The following is a 17,113-nucleotide window of genomic DNA, read 5'->3' on the forward strand; positions in this document are numbered from 1 at the left end:
TAATATGACATATATAAGGAGATATACGAAATGTGAGTCAAAATGAAGTATCAATGTGACAGCCCATGGTGATGGGCTTGGTGGTGGAGCTATAGGGAGGATGGGTTGAATGAGAATTTCGAGACTAAGGGAAAAAGAATATTATTTTTATTATTCACTGCCTTCATAGCATTCAATACATTTTATACAAACACTTAAGCAGTAACAATGTATACAGTACCCGCATTATCATTGTTGATAATGCATTCAACTTGCGCAAAATGTGGTAACTGTGGCATATACGGTTACCACATTTGATATTATCCGGTGCATTCTTATCTTATCATATAATGCACATGGTTACCACATTTGATATTATTCAATGTTATTTGCTCTTATTATATCCAGTTATCGTCTGGATATGATAAGATAAGAATAATTCTAACAGTTTCTCTAAGGTGGGGCGTTTGGGTTCAACAGCTCCAACTTGCTTTTGAGTTAATGAAAAGGATCACACGCCAATGGTTTGGTGAAGATATCCGCATGTTGTGAACAAGGTGAAATAAACTGGTTTCATAATTCATCGAACTGGATTTTGTCATGAATAACGTGACAGTCAATCTCAATGTGTTTTGTTTGCTCATAAAACACGAGATTGACAGACATCTTGATTATCACAATATAACATCATGAGCTGTGAATGATGAATGCCAAGATCAATGAGCAGCGATTTTAGCCAGATTAATTTACAACACGCCAAAGCCATGACACAATACTCTACTTCAGCCAAGGATCGAGTGCTGCTTCTTCATTTTTCATGAGATGTGACTTTCATCCAGAATGATAAAATAACCTAAGGTGGAGTGTCGGGTCATCGAGCAAGAGGCCCATTCTGAATCACAACAACCAGTCAAATGAATCTTTGAAGAGGAAGAAAAGAGGATACCATGGCTAGGTGTCCTTTTAAGATATTTTAACACACAGAGAGCTGCTTGCATATGGGGAACTCTGGGTTGATGCATGAACTGGCTGAGAATATGCATGAAATAAACAATGTCAGGCCTGGTGATGGTGAGATAAATAAGTCACCCAATAAACTGCCGATATGTGGTGGCTTTATGTAGAATATTGCCATGCTCATTGTCGAGTTTAGTATAAGGGTCCATTGGTGTGGCTAGTGGTTTTGCTCCAAAGTAACTATTATCAACGAGGATATCCAACAGATATTTATGTTAAGTGAGAAAAATACCATGTTTGGATTGTGCCACCTCAAGTCCCAGAAAGTATTTTACCTTCCCAAGATCCTTAATGTGGAATAAATTGTTCAAGGTTGTTTTGAGGTTCTCAATATATGCAATATCATCTCCAGTGATAATGATGTCGTCAACATAAACAAGGATGGACACACGGCCAATTAGGGTATTTTTGAAGAACAATGAGTAGTCTGCCTTTGATTGTGTAAAATCAAGATTTTTAAGGGATGATGAAAACTTTTCAAACCAATTGTGTGAAAATTGCTTGAGTCCATAAATAGACTTGTTCGAGTGACAAGCTTTCGGTTCTTCCTGACTCAAAAATTTCAGAGAAAGACTCATATATACTTCTTCCTCTAAGTCACCATGCAGGAATGCATTATTGATGTCAAATTGGTAAATAGCCCATTAGAAGATGGCAGTAAGTGTAATAAAGCATTATATAGCGACAAGTTTAGCAATTGGCGTAAAGGTCTCATTGTAATTGTGTCCTTCAATCTGAGTGTAACCTTTTGAGACTAAACGGGCCTTATATCGCTCGATGGATCCATTTGAATGGTACTTGACTCTATAAATCCATTTGCAGCTGATGGACTTTTTATTAACAAGCAAGAGAACAAGCATCCAAGTGTGATTAGCTTCTAATGTCTGGATTTTAACTGCCATCGCCTCTTTCCATTTAGAATCTTGGACCGCTTGAAGGAAAGATCTAGGTTCAATAGTTTGGATGAGAATCCAAAAAATTATCATAAGACAAGAAATGAGTGAGAGGATACTGAGTTCCTTTGGATGTGTCCATCCTGGATGAAGGAGCTTGTACGACGGTGTAGCATCTATAATTTTTGAGGTACCCAGGTTGAGACCTTGGCCTAGTTAAGTGCCTTGGGTTCGGATCTGAATCAATATATGGCTCTTGGGTTGGATCAGGGGCTTGGTCGGATAGCACGACGTTGTTGGGATCTGAAGTTGGATTGTGGTGAGATATGATTATGTCAGTTAACAAAATTTGATCACTATTTGGTGCTTGAGATACATCAGAAATTGGTACTGGTAGAACCACACTCCCATCATCTTCTGGCGCATCAACTATTTTTTGAAAGAAAAAAACATTTTCATGAAAAAACACATTCCTACTGGTGAAAATGATTTGATCGTCAAGATCATATACTTGATAAACATTTTGACCATGAGAATATCTAATGAACACACATTTTTTTACACAAGTGTCAAACTTATGTGAATGATGAATGTTATGGGCATAACAATAACATCAAAAAATATGTAGATATTTGTAACTAGGATTTTTTTCAAAAAGAACCTCATAGGGAGTTTTATCAAGTAGAGCTTTGGTAGGAACTCGGGTAAGTAAATATGCAATCGTGAGAATGCATTCTTCCCAGAATTTTATAGGAATATTACCTTGGAATTGAAGGGCACGTGCCATATTCAAGACATCACGATGCTTGTATTCTACCACTCTATTTTGTTGGGGTGTGTAGATGCAACTATGTTGATGTACTACCCCTTGATTACGAAGAAAAAAACTGCATGTTATTTAAAAAAGAACTTGTTTCATTGTCACTTCAAAGATGTTGTATTTAAGTACCAAATTGAGTTTTGATCATAAAAGAAAAATCTTGCATAAAGCTGCAAGGTTTCAGACTTATATCTCATTGGGTAGACTCAACTACTTCTAGAAAAATCATCAATAATGGTTAAAAAATAATGACCACTCAAAGTAGGAGTTTGATATCCTTCACACATCATAATGTATCAATTGGAAATGAGCACTAGTTGAAATGGAGCTTATGAAAATGGTAAACGAGACTGCTTGGCAAAGTGGAAAATGTCACAATGATTATCAAACAAACATGCATCTATTTTATTGAAATTAACAAGAATTTCCAAATGTTTATTAGAAATGTGGCCAAATCTGAAAGACCAAATGTGGGCAGGCATTAGAGTTTCCAAACGTTTATTAGAAATGTGGCCAAATCTGAAAGACCAAATGTGGGCAGACATTAGGGTTTCCAAACGTTTATTAGAAATGTGGCCAAATCTGAAAGACCAAATGTGGGCAGACATTAGGGCAGCCAAGGTTATCTCACTGATATTCTAAAAAATATAAAGACCATTCCACCCCCTACCCCCTTCAATCATCAATTTCGAGACACGATCTTGTAACAAACAACGATCATTGTAAAAAATCGCTATACAATCCAAATCTTGAGTTAATCTGCTTATGAAAATTAGGTTAAAATTAAATTCAGGAATATGCAGACATTTGAAAGACTTATTTTAAAAAATATGGTGACATTTTCAATATGAGAGACATAGGTTAGGATCCCATTTGGAAGGTTAACACGGGGACAAGATGCTGGTATTGGTAGGGTAAGATTATAGAAAAATCCGGTTATATGGTCGATTACTCCAGTGTCAAGAATCCATTATTGCAAAAGAGGGTTGACAACAGTGAAGTTTGAAATATTACCTGCCAAATGCACTTGTGGACTTGCTCGATTAACTTGATTGATAAAAGTAAAAAACTATTCAACCTGATCTTTGGTGAATGACGTGTTTGGTGTGGATTCATTAACTATGTTTGTATGGGCAAAAGATTTATGTTTTGCATTGGGCGTCCCATCACTTATTTTAAATTGATTCATGCTCATTTCATTTTGTCGATTAGGAAAGTCATGTAATTGAAAGCATTTAGCCTTGATGTGACGAACTTTTTCACAGTGGTCGCAGTGTGGTCCAGATCGGCCTTAATATAATTTTTCTTATGTCTCAACGATCGCAGCAAGAGGGGGTTTCAATCACAACATTAGGAGCAATACACATGCCATGTTGTCGCTCTTCCTGCATGACTAGGGAGTAAGCCTTCGACACGATTGAGGGCGGTTGCATGAAGACTTGACTACGAATCGTGTCATAGTTGTCATTCAGTCCCACTAGGAACTAGATCAGGCAATCCATTTTTTTATGACCGTACACGGTCTTCATGGCGTTGCAAGTACATTCAGAAAGGGGGGTGTGTGAATCAAGTTCGTCCCATAGTCCCTTCAATCTTGTGAAGTACTCCATCACTGAAGATTGTATTTGCTTCATGTTGATTATTTGATATTGGATATGATAGATCCCTGGAGTGTCTGATTGAAATGATTGATCATTCAAGTCCTTTCATACCTGGGTGGTGCTTTGAGTATATATAATACTTTTCAATAAATCTTTATGAATAACATTGAGAATCCAAGAGAGGACCATATAGTTACACCTTTTCCAATCGGCTACCATTTTTTGTGGATTTCGTGATGGTGCTATTGATGAAAACCATCTTGTTTTTTGCACTGAACGCCATAGACATCGCCTGCTTTCACATAGAATAATTTTCTCACGTAAGAACTTGTGATACAAGCAACGCTCCTGGATTATCGAAATGATGTATATAGAAGGGATTGAAATCTACTACATCTTCATCATTCTACAATTGATCGCTAGAAGCCATGAATGACGAGCCTCAAGCTTGTGATGTAGCTGCTGTGCACAATGCACTGTTGCACACGATGCAGTGAAGGAACAAGCATTCCCATGGAGTTGGTTTCACTCCACGTTCGTCTGATTTGTTGATGATATCTGACGCTCTTAGAAGAGACAGATTCGGCTTATGCTACCATGAAAGAGAATTTCAAGACTAAGGAAAAAAGAATATTGTTTTTATTATTCACTGCCTTCATAGCATTCGATACACTTTATACAAACACGTAAGCAGTAACAACGTTATCATACAGTAACTACATTATCACTGTTGATAATGCATTCAACTTGCGCAAAATGTGGTAACCGTGGCATGCGGTTACCACATTTGATATTATCCATAGCATTCTTATCTTATCATATAATGTGGTAACCGTGGTGGCATACGGTTACCACATTTGATATTATCCAGCACCATTTGCTCTTATCATATCCAGTTACGATAACAATAATTCTAACATGGGTGTTATAAGGGAATGCTCAATGTTTGGTGATGGGTACTGTGGTGGAGCTGTGGAGAAAATGAGTGTCATGAGAGAGAGGAATGCTGATGATGGGTTTGGCAGTGCATGTTGAGGGTTGTAAAAATGCTAATGTTTTAAGCTCTTGGCCAAAATTCAGTTGATCCTGGACTTTAAAGGAGATTAAGAACTCTCAACTTCAACGAAATTCATACAGTAAAAATAAAATTTGGCAATGCTGTGTATTTCTACAGTCTGGCTACAATACAGTGTCCATTCTAGTTTGGTAGAAAAATTACATCCATCAATTGAGATATGGTATGAGACAAGAAATGAATCTTAATTTTAGGATGACTGATCCTTCTAATCTTTCCATTATTAATCTGAGCTGCTTATCTTGGACTGCTGCAGTTTTATGATGCTCACAGATATGTCTTGAGGGTTTTCTCTGCCCATATTCACGTTATCCCATCATATGATAGTGTGCCTTGCAGCCTAGATGGTTTGGTTGGTAAAAGCTCTTTCCTTTTTGCTGGGTTAGGTGCTCCTATTTTTACCCATCTCATTTTCACTTGGTCATTAATGGATCATGGATTGATTATCCCAAAATAATGCTTTCGTTGAGCATGAGAGAGATCTAGATGAGCTGTAGGGGTTTCCTAGATAATTTCGGGCAATCATCTGCTAAATTTGGTTGCATTTGAAGATAGACTTGTTCTATATACTTCTCAAAGTTAGGGATGCAAACATGTCGGGTTTCGGATCCCAAAATACAATGGGGAGTCGGGTCGGTTCAGATCCAGGACGGTCAATTTGCAAATTCCTCTTCCTGGATCCAGCCCATTTGCAACCCTACTCAAAGTAAGTCCCTCTTTATGATGTTCCTAGGAATGCCTACATGTGTTTTTATGTAAGTTTAGGTTTTTCCTTCATTCAAATTTGCATATATATTTTATATAAGCTTAGTAAAAAATATGCAATAGATGAGGTATCTTTCATGTTTAAATATGTTTTCAGACTAAAAGTTGATGTTAAAAAAATCAAACTTTTTTAGCTCTAAACTGTTTCTTTTGTAAATAAGCAATACTAAACACATTTGAAAGTTTAGATGATGCAAAAAATACCTACAATTATGTTTTTTTAAAGTGTTTAAGAGTTAAGACATTTAGAAGATAAAACTGTTGATATATATATATATATATATATATATATATGAGTCTCCCGTGAGCAAACAGGGGTTTTCATGGTGTTTTATATAAATCTGACCCCTAGATGCATTTAGCATGCTTTGATTGCTAGAAAATGTCCCTTGAATAATGTTCTTTCGATGAAAAAAGTAAAATTTTTAACTTAATATTTATGAAACCTACCCATATATCATAATTGGACGATCCAAAAGTCCATTCCTATAAAATCAAACATGTAGAACACATTTATAAGGTAACGTTTGAGAAAAACATGAAAAAAAAACTTCAAAAGCTCGGTAGGCACGGATCGAGTAGGTATCAACCCCCTACTCTATATATCTATTGAGTTTTGTAAGGGTTTTTTATGTTTTTCTCAAATCAGACCATAAATATGTGTTCTACATGCTTGAATTCATAGGATGGTTCAATTCCGATACTTGAGTAGGTTTTTATAAGGATTAAAAATTGATTGTTTATAATTTTTATAAAATATTCAAGCTGAAAAATTCAATTTTTTCATTAAAAAAAAAGGATCCAAGTGTCATTTTCTAGCTAATCAATCATGGATCTTGGAGCCCCACGTCTGTAGTTACGAAATTGTACCTTTTTCTTTATTAAAGTTAATAGATAGGGGCATATTTTAAATTGCTTTCGCTTTATCCTCACCTTTAATATTGAAATTTATTTTCCCCCTTTAGGTCCCCAACTTCTCAACTATTCATATTCGCTTGAATCGAGGCTAAGAGTGTCTTTTAACTATTACGAGAATTTTTGCTAAAAATCAAGGGATACCTTTTTGTGGAAATGACTAAATTACCCTTCCTCAGTATAGTTTTTTCGGCAGTAGCTGCGGTGTCACTATTGGCTACCCTCGACTGTACGGTATTCTTTAGTAGAAACTAGTTTTTTCTCGCAACATTTTTTTGGGTGCAAATGAAGCCCTGTGGATATGATGTATATGGTTCAGTTGGAAACATATTTTAGATTGCTGCATTGCATTCTATATGTAGGTTTTCTGAGAGCTGCAAAATCAAGGATTAGTGGATATGATGTATATGGTTTAGATGAAATCATGTTTTAGATTGCTGCATTACATACATTGTATATGTAGGTTTTCTGAGAGCTGCAAAATCAATGATTAGTGATACGCCAAAGTTTTATGATTAAAAAAAATCATACTTTTACACCAAACCATTTGGTCCACAGTGTGATTCCTCATAAATGAACCATGCTAAATGCACCTGGAAAATCAGATTGAGCAAAATGAAGCTCTCACATGATATTTTGCTAGATAGTATGATACTAGCGACAGTATCACATATTTTCCCCTTAATTATGACCCAAAAAATGAGGTCCTAGATGAACCTGCCACCTGACATTTAGTCTATGCTCATTGGAATTGAAGGGATTCTAGTTTTTTTTTTCTCATAAGGAGGGGGAACTACCCCCAAACGGCGTAAACTCGAGCGCACCCTTCGACCCGAGGGAGCCACCGGGGGGATAACTACTGCAGGAATCGAACCTTGACTGCTCATCTGACAGCCGAAGCCCGTTCCAACTACTCTAACCCCTTGGGTCTGAAGGGATTCTAGTTAATCCACTGGACTGATAATTTGGTGTGGAGCAATGTTGTCAGTATCTGTATCCGCCATGAATCATTTGGCCAACAATTCATGTGAATCAGCCGATACCGATTCTCAAGTGAATCATTTTCAATCGGCTAAAAATAATTAAAAAAATATTTCGTATCAATCAGAACATGACACGTGTTAAAACCATTAAAAAATAATTCTAAGCATTTTTTTTTATATTTATTAAAAAATAGCTGATTCAAGTTAGTATCATATAGATTTTCTGCCTATACTATACATATCGCCCGATACAGGCCGATATGGGAAGCTAATATTTTGGTAGGATAAGCCCCACATACACCAAAAGTGTACTGATTTTGTCTATCAGGGATGAATATTTTTTATGGTAATAGTTTTGATAAAAATTTGGGGGTATTATTATTTTATCCTACATCTTGCAAGTTGTGTAGGTTAAGAAAAAAGGAAAGCTCACCTAAAATCTTGGTCAAAGTGATCTAAATCAGGGTCCATTGCCATCTCTAAAGAAGGATTGGGGATGGGGTAGGGTAGGGTAGGGCAGGGCAGGGCAGGGCAAGGCGGTGATCGGGGCGGGGTGAGGAAAAGCGTAAGTCCATCCTTGTCTCCATCATCACATGGGTTTTGATTTTAACTTCCATCTCCGCCTTCGTCGTCCCCGTTTCATGTCCTCCATCCCAGGTCCAAACAGGGCGAGGCCGGATGGGGCTCCATTTTCCCCTGGTCCACTATCATCCCTAAATCCAAATACCATTTCTATTAGCAAGCAGGGTTTGGTGTTGGTGTAGGCTGTTTGTGGGCTTTTCATTATCCGGTTTGTCCTGTCTGAGCGTGGTCACTATTTATAAGTCACGTCGTGGCTCACATGGGCCTTTGGATTGGCCTGCTCAAAAGCTAGAGCTGGTCAAGCGTATCCATCAATCTCTGTCACAAGGACACAATGAAATGGACGTGGGACACTATTTTTATGTAAACTTTCGTTATGAAATAGTACATAAAAGCACACATCACACAATAAAATATAATATCTCTTTGACATAACCATATATAGACTTAGGCTGGGCCAGCCCACCGTGGTCTTTTCTTTTTTTCTCTTAAATTTAGGTGGTCAGTCCATGGGGCAGCTTGTTGCTTAGCTTGTCTGGTGTGGGCCTATGCCAGTTTTTCTACCAACCATTTTGACAGGATGAACTTGATCAAGCCAAGCCACACCACCCCCTTGTCCTACTCTTACATGTATTTTCTTGTAAAATAATTTCTATGGAAGCTGTGCTTAGGGAGTTGTGAATGTCACTAGGTTGAAGGGACATCACAAGTTCAAAACCCACAGGTGGTGTCTCTTGCCACAAGGTCGAAGCTAGGGTGTACTACCTAGGGAGCAGGGGGACCTCAAGGGTTTTACCAACTAGAGGCCAACCAATGTGCAATCAGTGATTGTGGGGTTTCCCTTGGACTATCTAAAATAAGAATTTCTATGGAAGCAAAATTCATGGCTTGATGGTTTTTGAGAAATTTGCATCTAAGGTTAAGAAGTTGTTTTGGGTTTAAAAGTGATGGTTGGACCATATTTACCAGGAAGCTAAATGGATATGGGAAGCCATGCACGAAGCGGAAGCGAGTGTTAAAAAGTACAGTAAAGTGGGATTTGTTTTGGAAACACGAAGGAAACGGGTGAGAAGTGATGGAGAAGCGTGGAGAAGTGAGGGAGAAGCAATATATATATATATATATATATATATATATATATATATATATATATATATATATATATATATGGAAATCACAAAATAAGGGGGAAGCGAGTGAGAAACAAAAGGGAAGCAAAAGAAAAACGATTTGAGAAGCAAGTAGGAAGCATGTTTCTTACAAATGAAAAGTGTACTTCCCATAAATGAGAAGCAAGTTTTTTCCATTGGAGAAGTATGGTGCTTCCTGCTTCGAAAGCACTGTAGGGGCGCTTACTGTAACCATGGACTGAACCTTTTCCCCCAAAAAAAAAAAGAGAAGAAGAGGAAGATGATGGCTGGACCACAGTTGCTTGAAACGGATAAGAGTATGAGGTACTGTCATGTGTAAGGGAGGATTTAAAAGGTTTCAACTACCATCTACTTTATATGAGTTGTTAAAAACTTTTACAAACACGATGCCCAAAATTAAACATCTCTACCTTATTTGATTTTTTCAAAATCAACCTATATATTTTTAAGTGTTAAGATACCTTACCTTAAAGGATGGTTTTGCCATGATTGGAAAAGAGGGAGCATGATTTTGGAAGATGAGATAAGGAAAAAGATTGGATGTGGTGGGTTTGCCTCACAAGAAAGGCCGATTACTTTATTTTTCATGTGCTTTTGCCCCTGCTTTATATTGCATTTTATGCGTTTTCTTTTCACTTTTTTTTACACTGTTTTTTAACACGCTTCCCCGCTTCTCCTTCATGCATCGCTCGTATCCATTGTGTTTCCTGATAACTACGATTCTTATAAACTATTTTGAGTTTTTGCATTTGAAAATTTTAGAATTTCTCATAAGATTTTCAAGTGCTGAGAACATCCCGGAATGTTTGACTGTGATTGTGAAAACCTAATTAAGAGGCCATTTGTTATAAAAGTGTAGTATTTGCCTGGTTGGAAACTAACTTTAATTATCTTAGCAGTAGGATGGTTACTAATTTATTTTAATCAAGCTTAGCTTATAGTTTATGATAAAAAGCAGTACTGACATAAAATTGAGAAGCTATAGAAGATTCTTGAGTATGTATCCCCTTACGTCCCTGTGCTCATATGACCACAGACAATGGGGATTTAAATACTCACGTAACACCAAACAATGTACAAATGCAACAAAGAGAATCTTCTAGAGCTTATGGTTGCACTCAACATAGTTTATTTGATGAGAATCATGCTTTGTATCAAGTTTTTTTGACATAAAAAATACAATTTTGATATATTGTGAGCCGTTGATTTTTAAAGGTCTTAAAAAAACATACATGTATGCTATAATCACATGATCCAAAACTTGTTTTCTACTAAATAATGCTTATAGATCAATAAAAAAAAAGTTTCCCAAATTTAAAAATCTAAAGTTTCTATTAGGCTAAAGTAGGTACTCCGTGAACACCCTATCATTATCAATATATATATATATATATATATATATATATATATATATATATATATATATATATATATATATATATATATATATATATATATATATATATAGAAACGAGCCTGGCCGCAGGCTGAACCGGGTTGGGGGGCAAATTTATAGGCCCAAGCCCAACTCGATGACCACTCCTAACTGTAAAATGCCTTTGTATCTCAATGGTGCAGGTTGTTTTGATCCAATGCCATCTCATGGATGGATTTACAATATTGAAAATTGTGAGCACTGACTTTTGGATCATGTTTTTTTTTATGAGAAAATACAATTTTTTGACCTAATAAAGTATTGCATATTGTCAGCTGTTGATTTTTTAAGGCTTATAAAAAATCCTACCTACCTGTTGTACTCATACGCTTTAAGAGCCAAATATCACTAAGAAAAACATGTAGATCACATTGTAAGGTTAGTTTCGTGAAAAACAATAAAAAAATGAAAAAAAAAGGAATTTGTACCTTATCTCAGCATTACCAAATGTTATCCCCAATAAATCGATATCTATGATATATGTACAGGGCATTTTGGTGGGACGCCCACGGTGACATATAGTAATGGCAGTGGACTTGAGGGAAACGGGCCCCACCCTGCCTTGCCCCGTGTGAAGCAGGGATGGAGGATCATGGATGGAGGTTAAAATCAAAACCCATGTTAAGATGAACTTACTCTTGCCCCTGCCCCGTCCTTGATCCCCGTTAAAGAAATTATTATTATATTTTTATATATATTATAAAATCTTATATGTATATTCTTAACCCTAACATAAAACCCTTTCTCAAATCTCTTCTTTCTTCTTTCTCTAACAGGTCACGCCAGCTTCGATTTCTTTTCTCTCCTTCCTCTAATGATAAAAGGTGATAGCAACGAAAAGCAAAAGAAAGCAGGATAGACAAGAGAAACGAGGCCCCACCTCGCTTCGTTTGGACCAGAGATAGAGGACATGAAACGAGGAATGAACCAAGAATTAATGTTAAAATCCAAACCTGTGCGAAATGAAGGCAGAAATGTAGGGCAAAATTTTGAAACAGAGTGGGGGTGGTGACCTTGTCCTCGGCCTTCGTCCGGGCTCACTGCCATCTCTACTGACACAACTGGAAACTGTCAAATATGATGACATGAACACTGGCATGCATGAATTTTTTTTAATAAAATTTAATAATATTTCACTAAAAATGTATTTTATGTATTAAACTATAAAAACAGTTTCATTTGATAAAGAAATTCTTGTCCTTACATTCTTTTAAACAAAAATTAGAATTTGTATGTTAATCTTGTGTTGCATGTTGGGTTGTAGCCGTGCTTTAGTGACATAGGTTCATATAACTCTAAACCTAAACCATTTTTGTTCCACTCATCCCCTATGTCATCCCCCATCTTCATACCTCTCTTAAATCTTATGAAGCAAGTTATTTTAATCAAATATAACATAGATGGATTTAACATCGTTGATTTAGTAAGAATTGGACATTGGACAATATTTTAAATAATAATTATTTTTAAATCACAAAATTTTGTGTTTTATCAACCCTTAATTGTTGAATGAACAAAAAATAGGTTTTTTTTAGAGAGAGGGATTCCTGTGATTTAAATGTTGATCTCCACTAAATGAATGATGTAGATCACATCTGTTGAGTCCGATTTGATCAAAATAACTTGGAATCAATGAAATCTCTAGGGTCACCATGGAGGGTGATTAGGTGTTGCAGCACACTAAAAGTGTGCAATCACGTTGCACCTTATCCTTTTCCCTCAAAATCGCATTCCATCCACTGGCTAAGTGAAGTCTTTGAGACAACATCCTACCTTCTTTGTCACAGTAGGCCCACAGACATGGACCTTTTTTTGGTTTTGAGGGCTGTAGGGTGGGAGAGGACTTTGACTTTAAATGATAATGAAAATTTTGTATTCTTGTGGGCTTGAATTAGGTTTGCAATTGGATCAGATCCAAGCTAGGGATGGCCGTGGACTGGGGCAGGGGACAAGGTCTTCACCTCCTCCCTGTCTCAAAATCTTGCCCTCCATCCCTGCCTTCATTCTCGCATGGGTTTTGATTTTAACCTCTATTTCCACCTTTATTCCAGTTTCATGTCCTCCATCTTCGGTCCAAACGGGGAAAGGCGGGGCCCCATTTTCCCTCAGTTCATTGCCATCCCTAAAGAAGGATTAGGGGGGGAGGGGCAATGGGGCGGGGGAAAACGTAAGTCCATCTCCGCCTCCATCCCAGTACATGTTTTGATTTTAACCTTCGTCCCTGGCCCAAACGGGGTGAGGCGGGTTGGAGCCACATTTCCCCCGGTCCACTACCATCCCTAAAGAAGGATTTGGGGGGGGGGGGGGGGGGGGGGGGGACAGGGATCAGAATGAGGCGGGGGAAAGTGTAAGTCCATCTCTGCCTCCATCCCTGTACCTGTTTTGATTTTAACCTTCGTCCCTGGCCCAAACGGGGTGAGGCGGGGAGGAGCCCCATTTCCCCCCGGTCCACTACCATCCCAAGCCAAAACTAATTTGAATCTTTGATTTGTATGATGAAACAAGATCTGAAACTTTAATCAAACTTGATTCAGATTCATTTTCAATTTATAACCCTAATAAACTGCACCCCATGTAAAGACATGGTCCTGTTGGTTTAGCCTGCCATACCTACAGTCATTGTAAAACTCTGAGGCTAGGATCTCCACCCCGGAATTCATTTAATCAAACTCTTTTGGAGTTGGATCCATTTTAATCAAACTCCCCACCCTTTTTGTCCAGATCCAGCATTGCGATTCAAATTCCTTGGAGCTTAGACCCATGTCCCAACAAAATCATATATTTCGGTCCGTATGGTATATATCCAGATCCATGTCAGAACAAATGTGGTATATGGACTATTCGGATCCCAGTCAAAATTAGGTCAACAAATGTGCTTGTATTCTGCCCTGGCCCAAACCATTTTTTTTTCACTCGAAAAGGCAATATGTTTTACTCGTTTTTGGTAGATCAGATTTTATCCGATGTTCAATAGAATTGGGCTCTGTTTAATCAGCTTCATTAAACCAAGAAAAAAATATCCAAATACATTCGGATTCAGTATGGTTTTTTATTTTTGTTACTGAATCCAATGGATATTTGAATTTTAACGAATACCCAAATCTGTTTGCACCTGAAAAATTGGATTTGGTACGAGCTTTTCTTCATCTGAATTCAATTCCAAATCCAAATCTGTTTAGCCAACATGTGATTAGTTGGATCTGATATTGGCCATATCCTACTCGAATCCGAAAGAACTGGGACCCTGGAATCTGAACCATTTACATTAGGAATCCCATAACATGACGGGATCGGAAAATATACTTTGATGTCTGAATCAGATCGAATTGGGCTCGTGCCCAACCCATCTGCATCCTATATGATATCATCATATAAACTTCAGATCCTGATTCAACTCTCCTTCGTTGGATCTGACTCAGATCTGGATTCATATTCGAGTTTTATTGATTAGAATCCAGACCCATTGAATACGATGAAGGACTAGGGGTGTCAACAGATTGGGTTTGGCTTGGATCCAAGTGGGACCAAACCTAGATTTGATTTAAGATGCTAGTACCGGGTTCAGACTCGGGTCCAATCGGATCTACTATAAGAGAAACTATACTCGGACCCTATAAAGATTACATGAACCAAACCCGGATCATACCTGATAAAATAATATTTTTTATCTTTCTTTCATTGAAAAGTTGTTGATCTTATTCGGAATTTGAGTCAAGCCTGGGTCTGGTATGAAATTACACAAACCATACCTGACTCCATATATTAATCAGATCCTTTGAATGTGACCCAGATTCTAATTGAACTTCTTTGTTTATCACCAAACATTAACCCTATAGACACTACAAGAAAAACGTGCATTAGCGACAGACGCTATCTGTCACTAATCCATCGCTAAACAGCTTAGCAACGGATTAATGACGAATAGCGTCTGTCACATATTTCTCGTCGCTAATTAGCGACAAAAATGATTTGTCATTACTTTCATTGCTAATTTGCGACAGATTAACGACAGACATGATCCGTCGCGAGTTCGTCGTTATTTTAAATTAGTGACGAATTAATATCCGTCGCTATTTTAACTTAGCGACGGATAATATCCATCGCTAAATTTACAAAAAAAAAATTAAAAAGAATTTGTTCCCTGCCGGGCGGTATTCCGGCAGCAATAGGCCGAACTTGTACCACACCACACATGCGTTGCACTCGAGCGGCCCGGCCCTCCATTGCAGGGTATTTTGCACAGAACCGATGCGCCCTCCCAACCTTGTTCCCTGTTTTTCTGGTCCGGGCCGCCATTGTGAGGTCTTCTGCACAATGCATGAGAGTGCACCTCCGAACCGGTGCACTCTCATGCGCGCTCTCTGGCGCCCTCTTGACCTGGTTCCCCGCTTGTCCGCCCCGGCCCACCACTGCGGGGTGTTCTGCACAACATAGTGGTTGCACCTTCGAACCGGCGTGCTCTCCGGCGCCCTCCCGACTTGGTTCCTTCGCTTGTCAGACGACCTGAAACCAGAACCCCCAACAGAATCGTTAGGCCGAGAATGGAAAGCCATGCTCGAAAAAAAAAACCACTTATCGGACTGGAGAGGTCAGGCCGGCCTGGTCCTCCAGCACCGGTGAGTGACTCTGACTCCTCTTCTTCCTCGTGTTCCTCTGCCATGAGGTCATCCTCGTTCGAGAAGTTAAGGAGGCCCTCCACGAAGTAGCCAGTTTAAATTTCGCACGAGGAGAGAGGAAAAATTTCGTGCCTTAAATGGGTCAGTTTAAATCGAAAAGTAGCGACAAAATTTTTTCGTCGCTAATTAGGGACGGATTAAAGATGATTTTTTTTCGCTAATTCCGTCGCTAATTAACGCCAGATTCATTAAGAAAATATTCTCTTGTTAATTTCGTCGTTAATTAACATTTTTCTTGTAGTGTTTGGTGATGAAAAAATTTCGTCGGAAGTAGCGAGAGAAAACTTTTTCTCGCTAATTTCGCAAATATTTTGAATGTTAGCGACAAATAGTTTTCTCTCGCTAATCTATCGCAAATTTGCAACGAAAAAATCTGTCGTAAATATCCATCGCTAATTAGCAATTTTCTTTTAGTGAGAATTTGGTACGCAAATCGAGTTAGATGACCCGAGTTTGAACATGAAAGTTTGATTAATATAGTTTGTGACATTTTATACCAGACCAGACCCGAGCCAAGTTTTGATTCAATATAAAAATAATAAAAAATATTACTTTAGTGGGTATGGTATGGGTCGTCTACATGTAGTTTTTATCGAGTTTGGGTATAGTTTCTCGTATAGTATATGATACCATACCCAAAAAACTGATCCAAGTCGGATTCCACCTGGATCCGAACACCCGTTGACACCACCTACTAGACTAAACTAACCGCTGTTAAAAAAAAAGATAAAGATAAATAAATTAAACTTACCCAACAAGCAACCTCGTCAACCATCTCAGCCCACGATACTGTCTCCTTAAATAATAAAATAAATAAATATTTTTTGCGAAACGGCCAGGCCCCACACTGCCCCCTTCATGTCGCCAGCAAGCTTGTCGGGATATATTTTAGAAACCCAGATCGAGCCACGTTTCCGAGAGAAGGGCGAGATCTAGCCGTCCGTTCAGGGAGGCATTAACGGTGTGGGTCCCCGCGTTGAGACTGACGCGCCGGCCTCGTCGTGACGCTCGACGAGCTCCGTGCACCGTGTGGGCGTCGCGAAGCCCCACTAAAATTGCTTCTTTATGACGCCGTGTTTGTGTTTGTTCGGCTCACAAATACGCGATCTTTCACCCTAACTGTTAAAAATATCACGATATTTAAAAAGGTTATATGTGAAACTGGCCTTTGGATTACTGAAATCGGTCATGTGTATAGGTTTTTTAATTGATACAAAAATG

This window comes from Nuphar pumila, chromosome 3 (genome assembly GCF_984573655.1).
Source record: "Nuphar pumila chromosome 3, dmNupPumi1.hap1.1, whole genome shotgun sequence".
Lineage (NCBI taxonomy): Eukaryota > Viridiplantae > Streptophyta > Magnoliopsida > Nymphaeales > Nymphaeaceae > Nuphar > Nuphar pumila.